Raw genomic sequence first — 9,194 nt, forward strand, 5'->3', positions numbered from 1 at the left:
ATGTGTAAAAAATTTTTGTTTCCTTTTAGTAGATCTAAAAATTTGGAAAAATACTTAGCGAGTGACAATAAATTAAGGGGATTGAAACTTCCTGAACAATTTGAATGATTGAAACCATATTTTCAAAATGGGGTTAACCTTCATTGAAGCTTAAGAATCCGAATCTTAAGAACATTAAATATTTTTACTTAGAAAAAATACGTTTTCGTGTCAACTTCGTTACCTACAAAATAAAACGCTTTGCGAATAAAGTGATATTTTCATAACAGCTGTAAGTTAGTAATAGTTATTCACGACTGTTAGGTCAGGTTTAGCCTATCTATGCCCAGCGCTCTCAGTGCTTAGTCTGAAAATGACGCAAAACATCAATATGCAACAAAAAAAACACAGTTTAATGAAAAGTGTTTACGGTCTAATTTTTTAATATTTAAAAACTTACTCCAATTCCACATTATCTGCGCTCATAAAAATTCGCAGAAACTGAGGATAAAGCAGTGCTTTTGATAATTTTTCTCTATGCGGAAATATATCGCCAAATTGGCAATTTTTGAATACATTTACTAACTTTTAAAATATTTAAGTCATTAGTCTGTTCTAAAGACATGTTTCGCGGGAATATAGTATATATAGTTTAAAATTATAGATTTAGCACTTAAACTGTTGTTGTTTAATTTTCTTTGGCAAAAGAGCTTCGAAAACCCACGTTAAAATTTCGTCAACGCAAATTAATTGGCGCATTTATGGTTTTACCATTTATCCATTAACATAGTACAAGATTACGTAAAAATCAATCAGTAAAACAAAAGTTATTAAATAATTCGTACCAGATTACGTGAAAATCCGATAAGTAAAACAAAAGTTATTAAATCGTTCGTAATTCTTTTTCTCTGTGCACCAAATACTAATTCGCTTTCTTAAATCGAGCATTTTAACGCCATGTTAAAATGTCGTCAACACAAACTAATTGGAGCATTTATGGTTTTACCATTTATCCATTAACATAGTACAAGATTACGCGATAATCAATCAGCAAAACAAAAGTTATTAAATAATTCGTATTCTTTTTCTCTGTGCACCAAATAATAATTATACCCAGTGTAACAAAGCATTTTACCGATTTTGAAATTATTTTACCCTTTTTTTTTAAATTTAGAGTATTTTATTTTGACGTTACGTAATATAATTTATATTTAAAGCGTTATACAAGCCATATCTTATCTTAATTTAGAAATGTATTAATGCGATTTTCTACCCTTCTTCAAACTTCACCCGGATTGCCAGAAATTGCCCCTCAAGTTTAAACACAAACGAGTGTATGATTTTGAAATGTATGTCTGCTTCGACTATATACGCTTCTCTTAATTTACCGAAGCAAGAGCTCCGTCATCACAACGTGAATTGACTTTTGTTTGCATAAAGATGTTGGTTGACAAAGTTCGTTTACAACATTGCGTTTGGTTAAATTTTAACTAAGGTGAAAAGGTTACAGAATTGTGTAGTAACTAGTCTGACGGTTTTGATTAACTTAAATCGAATATTTTGAACAATGTAGTAGTATTTAGATGGAAAAATACTGTAAAATTAATTGCTACTTATCAATTAAAGTAGGAATTTAATAATCAAATGACTACTCATCTGTTCAAAATTTCCGAAGAATTTTTAATGAGTTAAATAAGGTTAAAGAAGATTCATCTCTAAATCTGTAGATTAACACAGGTTTAAAATCCCTATTCAGGCAAATATATNAGTTAGCATGTCTTATATACTAGTGAATCGATGTTTAATAATCATAGTGGTAGTTACGAAACAATCCCAGGTATTCAAAATTGGAATAGGGTTTCATTTTTCTTTTGAGAAAAATTTCTATTCTCAAAAGTAATGTGGGGGAAAAATGTGCGAGAGAGAATTTAGTTGGCTACCAGCAGGAATGGAGTTTAGAAATTTTATATAATGGTTGCTAGATTGACACATTATGACATACATTTCATTCGCTTGAAAAGTTTTTGATATAAAAGCGAAATCGGTAAAAAGGGAAATTAAATTTACCTGTCTCCTAACTAAGTTATGGAGACTATATTTTCTTCATTGCAAACCTTTTGTACTGTTGAAATTGAAAATTAGTATGTCATAATGTGTCTTGCGGCAGTCACTATATAAAGCTTCCTAACTCTCCGAACTGGGGTGTTCAACTATAGTGTTTAGAGCTTTCACCTACGAGACCGAATGCCCTTAGTTAAAATCCTGTCAGCAGCCAATGGAAACATCTCAGGTTAATTTCTCACTCCACATTACCTTTGAGACTGTGCATTTTACCCAAAAATTCAATGAGGTGAACTAGGTTCAAATTCCAGCGATGGCTGGTCGATACAAATCCGCATCCTGCTTACACCGACCACAGTGCTGACGTGAAATGTCCTCAGTGGTAGACGGATCATGGGTTAGAATCCCCTTGCCGTCAAGCTAATCATGGGTGGTTTTCATGGTTTTCTTCTCCATGTAACGCACGGGTTAGTTCCATCAAAAAGCCCTCTACGAAAGCAAATTTATCCTATTACTTGATCCAGGAGTTCCTCTGTCTTCTGGATTGAGTTCAAATTTACAAGGCTACGGATTTGAACATTAGTAGTCGTAAACCCATAAAATTGGGCTCACTGTTCAACTACTGTTGTAAAATAAAACCCTTTTTAACCCTTGTACGGATAATTTCTTGTACTGAGAGAATTGCATAAACAAAATTTTTCTAATGTTGTGAAATAGTGTTATGGTTCCTTTTATGCACTGAAATGAATTACATTGAACCAATTTACCAAATTTTTAATTTTGACTTAGCAAACATTTTTAAATTATTTGGAATTTCAAGTTTAAAATGCTTTAAACTTAAACTCAAGTTTAAAAGTAAGTTTCAAGTTCATCTCGTTGCGTTTCTCACCTAAATGAAGTAAAACGCAACGAAATTTGCGAGCAAATTTGTACTCCTCGAATAATAAATAAATGAAATATAAATTTTTTGACGGTGATGAAAGTTTATTAAAGGGGATATTTAATGTTGTGTTCAATGAAACAAAAGCCAGAAGTGACTTTACAGTGCCCATTACACATGGGATTGAGAATTTAAGGAAATATAATGGAATTATTCTATCAACTGTATTTGCTGCAGGAATGAAAGAGCAAAAGTTAAATCAAAAAATATTGTTAAGAGCCTCGTAAGCATTGAACTCGGAATTGCCTGAAGTAGGAAAATTCTCTAAGAGGATTAAAAGTCTAAACTAAATAGTTTTAAAAGGATTTTAATGTACTGATGTAGTTAATTTAAATAATTTTTGTAATATCTTTCGGAAAAAATTTAAATTGTACCTTAAAAATCCATGGTATTTTCACTTTATTTCGAAGATAGTAGAAATGGTTTCGATTATTTCGAAGTTCTTTATTAATAAAAATTTTGAAATGTCAGCTTTCAAAATCATTTTTCGCTATAACGGCTCTTTTAAAAATTTTACGAGCTTACCTTTTTTTTTTTAAACAATAAAACAATAATAAACATAAAACAATAGATCTTTCACTAAAACAATCATCCACTGAAGCAAATTGAAAAAAATGGAAAATTTCTTTTACTTAAAGAGTAAAAGAAAATTCGAGATAAATCAGAAAAATCCTTTAATATAATTTTTTCTCGTTTGGAAAAGAATTCCGTCAATTAGAGGAGAACGAAATGATTTTTCTCTTTATAAATAAGAATAAAAAGTAAATTATTTTCGGATCGTAGTATTTCTCGGAGGAAAGAAAAAGGAGACTAAGAAAAAGAATTTAGAGCAATATATGCCTTGGACTTTAGCAGATGGTTCATACAAAATTTCCTATGAATTTATGTAATATTTCACGAAAAATAATAGAATTCTTTCAGAGCTGCATAAGTCTCAACAAAGTTTTAATTTTTTTAAAAAAGAAACCCCTTTCACATTAAATACATAAAACGTATCTGAATTAAAAATGTATGGGTTTGTTACCAGCAAAGTATAAATTAAGTACAATGCATAAATTACCTAGAATATTTTAAAGTACAATGCACAAAAAACCCCACTCTGAACAACTTTTGATCCTAATGACAGAATTTTCACGTCTTAGGACTCTTAATGGTTCGAGAAGAGGACCTCAAAAATGTTAATTAATTTGAGCCGGCGAACTTTTAAGTTTCTAATTCAAAAACGTACAAAACGTTCACAAAAGCGTACTTTCTCTGAATAAACATTTATTTTTTTCAAAGTTTTAATAAGTCGCATTTTTAAAATTTGATTTCTCATAAACTAATTAATTGATTAATAGGAACTAATCGAGTATAAAATTATATTTTTTAATATGGTGTAAATTATTGTATACCTTACAATTTAAAATCTTTTCGACTAATAATAAAAAAAGTGAAAAATAACAAATATTTACTAAAATGATTTGGATAAATGAAGTTTATTGTTGTGTTCAAATATTTTTCAATTACATTAAATATTTCTCGAGATATGGCGAAATACGCAGAAAGTAAAATTAACATTAAGGGGTCCAAACTTTGGATCTCTTTTCTGACAAAGGTATAGGGATCATATTTCACTGATAGTAGCTACCCCCTACATTTTTGGGGGTCGGAAATCTGAATCTGTCAAAAAAAAGGCCTGTTTATTCAGAGAAAGTGCGTTTTTTTTGTGCTTGATTTCGTAACTTAAAAATTATCGTCTGAACAAACTAATTAGCTTATTTGAAATCATCGGATTACTAAATTAAAAGTTATTCAAGGTGGTCCCTTTTTCTCTTATTTTGCGCACTGTATAGTGTCTAAGCATTCAATATAATGTCAAAACACAAGCTAGAAAAATATAAAAAGAATTGGTCAAATGCTGGAAATTCCATACTTTGCAGATATTTTAAAAAATAATTGCATTTTATATTTTGCTAGTCATTACGTCCATATTTCCATACTTTCTTATTACTTCGTCTGAAAAGCATTCCAGATACGCAAGTCTATAAAAATAGTTTTTAAATAAAAAATGCACAGTTGTACTATATTCTGCTGCAAGTTTATAAAAAAACACTATTCCTATGGAGAGAGCCTGTTATCATCTAAACGCGTCATAAAATTATTATCTAAAAGCGCAGTTCTGATTAATGATGTTTTTTGTGTTGTTATTTTATTGTTTTTAGTTATTATTGATTAACAGAAGGTGGGAGAAAGGCAACATGAAAACTTACCCTGTAAAAAAATCAGGTTAAAATTGCTATAAAAAGTACCAGCACTAAGGTTGAACCACTTTACCAGAACATGTTACTAAACAAAAAATTTGATGCATCGTAATTTTTACAGGAATAATTACCGTAAAATCATTGAATCACTCTAATTATATAAATATTGTTTTAGAAAGTGCGAATTTTGAAGATGATGTATCCAAAATACTAGTATTTCATACCATAATATGATCCATATTTTTTCCCAGTTTACTTGCTTTTGAAAATTTCTTTTAATGGATTTTTCTTTAAACATGTTTTTTTTTATTCCTACTGGAAGATATGTTTTAACAAAATGGCTTCATTCATTTACACAAAAATAATTAACACTACCTTCATTTATATCTTTTACAGAGAAATGAAAATAAGTGGCCAGGAAAATAACCTACATAGTGTTGACTGAAAAAAAAACTTATTTCTGAAAAAAAAATATTTTGGAAATAAATCCTTTTGCACGTATTCTAAATATGCTTTTATAAGTTCAGATGCAGAAGTTTAGTTTGAAATTATTTTTAAAGCAAGAAATTATTGCAAGTACTGCTAGGGACATAACAGAAAAATGACATTGGAATGAAATGATATTTACCAGAACAATGACAATGAGAAAAATTTTAAACTCAACATACACTTTTAAATCTATGTAAATGTTAAAACCAGTGTAAAATCATTCTTAAAAGCTAACAATAAGAGCATTAAATTCAGCCTCAAAAATTCTTTATTTTATAGTGCAGTATGAGATTCATGTAGAAGATGCTGTTTTCAGTTAAAATAAATCAGTTTTTAAAGTCCGTTGTGAAAACTTTCGAAGCAAGTTTTAAAAATATTAAAACTGCAAAGGAAAATACCAAATGTAGAGCAAATATGCATTGCCATTTTATAAATTACTACAATAGCGTGACGTAAATAAATTACCTACCTACCAATTACTATAAAATTAATTTAAATTATTCTGCACTTCAAAATACTAATAGAAGACTAATCGGAGAATTTTACCGCCATCATTAAAAAAACTGAAAATTTTAAAGCCACTGCTTTGAAAAACAAAATCGACAAAAATTCTTTATTTTATAGTGCAGTATGAGATTCATGTAGAAGATATTGTTTTCAGTTTAAACAAATCAGTTTTTAAAGTCCGTTGTGAAAACTTTCGAAGCAAGTTTTAAAAATATTAAAACTGCAAAGGNGTGTGCTTCTATCTAACCTACTCCTTCAGTATATTGTTTACTTCGTAAATGTTCCACTACTGTTCTTGGCAGCATTATTCCCAGTCAGATTAATTTAAATTATTCTGCACTTCAAAATACTACTAGACTAGAAGACTACTCGGAGAATTTTACCGCTATCATTAAAAAAACTGAAAATTTTAAAGCCATTGCTTTGAAAAACAAAATCGATACGAAGCCTAATCTCTTCTTCGTCCAACTTATATTATTCGGCATAGTGCACTATACAATTCCCTGAGAAAACAAATATGAAAAGAGAATTGATTGCATTAAAATATTTTCCCCTAAGGGAAAATTCCTACATTCCCATCGAAAATGAAGTTTCAAATTCAATTCGCGATCAAAACCTTATCAAAGAGATTTTTTTTGTCAAAAGGTTTTGCAGTATATTTTAGTAATATCGATGTATATAGAATTTTCAAAGATGTTTCATTTTGCATTTTATTGATGTTATACTTTCTTTTCTCTTTTTCAACTACTCGTATTATTTTAAATTAAAAAATAACTTTGATAAATATTCTCTCAATTAATATTGATTCGAATTCAATAAAGAAAATTTACTTAAGGAAAGACGTAATCTAAATTTGCATATTGTTTTCGTCACATGAATCATTCAAATCAATTTCGAATCATTTAAAATTCATTTTTTTTGCGTAAAATAAAGTTATGTATATAATTTTATTCAAGCTTTACAGGTACTACAATAAAATATATTTTTTGATATAATACAGTATATACGCTATTAGTTTCAAGGCTGTATTATTTGTAACATAAAAAAAAGTAAGTAAAAATGTATTTTTATTGTATTATATTTCTGCTGGACTGCAAGTTGTATTGTTCGTTATTATTAACCAAAGATAATATAATAAAACATTTAGAAAAAGTTTAATATTTTTTAACAAAATTAGATAAAAAAATTTTTAACATATTTTGCAGCTTAACATTTAAAGTGATTTAAACATACTTTTCCTCCATCATTACTAAACATGCTTATTTTCTAATAATTCAAATAAATTCTATAACTTTTGTTGTCTTTCAAAAGCAGAAATTTTTATTAGAAAAATTTTTAAAAACTGTATGTATTTATTTATATTAAATGCATAGTTTCTAGTATTTTGTTTGATATATTATGACAAAAAATAAAAAGTTAAAATACACATAGGTAAATTTAAACTAATATTTTCCAAGTCTGAAATATTTTATTCCCAACGGTTACAATAAGCTAAAATTGGCACGCAAAATTTAATCATATTTCATGAACATAAATTTATGCGCTATTTAAGCTAATTTACAATTTTATTTATTTATTCTGCTTCAAGGAAATATCTTAAGTTCTTAGAAGAAAAGCGCATTCTTTGATGAAAGCACGTTATTTAATCTAATTATTTAGCTTAATTGATATTTACTTTCATAACACTTAGATAAATTCTACAGCTAAATAATAGCTTCATTTCAAAAAACTATGAAATCTCAAAAATTCAAAAATTATGCACAAACGAGAAGATTCAGTAAAACTAATCCTTATATAATTTAACTTATCTTTCATACTCTCATGTTGTTAAAGCATTATTTTATTCTGATTCAGAGCAAATATAATTAGTTAGTAACGTACTATTACGACTATGTTCTAATATCTTCCGGGTGTTTTCCAAGTTATAACATCTTTATAGAAAGACACTTGAAGTCCCTATTAAAAATTTTAATAAATATCATCTTTTAAGTATGCAGCCTAAGGCTTGTTAACTTTCTTATATGACTTTATTTAACGGAAAAATGTTTCGTACTCTATATTAAAAGTAAAAATACCATGTAATAAAAATTAAAAAAAGCATTAAAAATATTTTTTCAATGGGTAAAAAGTAATTTCATTAATTGAGAAAATAACTTTTCAAACAATATTATTGTATTTTCCTTGTCAGTTGATAGTAATGAAATTTAGTTTTTAAAAAAATCCAAATTACTTCTTACGTAAAATTTTATTCACTTTTGTAGATAACAATTTTATGAAACTAAATTTCTGCTTCATGACTGAAAAATTTGTTTAAAAAATTCTCTAGGGTTACTCCTACGGCAGTAACAAGACACGGAGAGACAAAATATAGTAAAATTACCGTATTGTATGGTAATGGCTTTTCCACTAAAAAAATATTAAATTTAGAAATCAAAACCAAAATATATGGTATTTAAACCATAGATTTGGTAATTATTCCTTTCATGCGGTGACGGTTTACCGGGCATTCTGGTTTTCAAAACCACTGTTTTTATTACTACGCATTGAGTAAAGAATACAAAATTAAAAAGTAATTTTAGCCAAATAAATGATTTTTATGCCATACTCTAAGGTATGTTAAAATTACTCAATTTTACTACATTTACCAAATTTTATCACAGATTATAAAACCCTCTTCCATTTTTAATTTTACCCAAAACATAGAGCCAGAAACACTATACTTTTTTAAATATTTTTATACTTTTTGAAAATAAATCTTTCCAGTGGAGCATTGAAATTTAGTTTTAAAAGTATGGAAATTTTGAACACTAATTCAAAAGAATGGGAAGCTAATTTACTTGGGTGACTATTTCATCAAACTGAATACCCGATTCATGTTGTGAAAATTTAGAAAGAAACTTTTTCATGGTTAGCCCGACTATAATGGAACTAAAGTATTTAAAAAAGAATTTAAATACTTTAGTTCTATTATATAT

This window comes from Parasteatoda tepidariorum, chromosome 8 (assembly GCF_043381705.1).
Source record: "Parasteatoda tepidariorum isolate YZ-2023 chromosome 8, CAS_Ptep_4.0, whole genome shotgun sequence".
Lineage (NCBI taxonomy): Eukaryota > Metazoa > Arthropoda > Arachnida > Araneae > Theridiidae > Parasteatoda > Parasteatoda tepidariorum.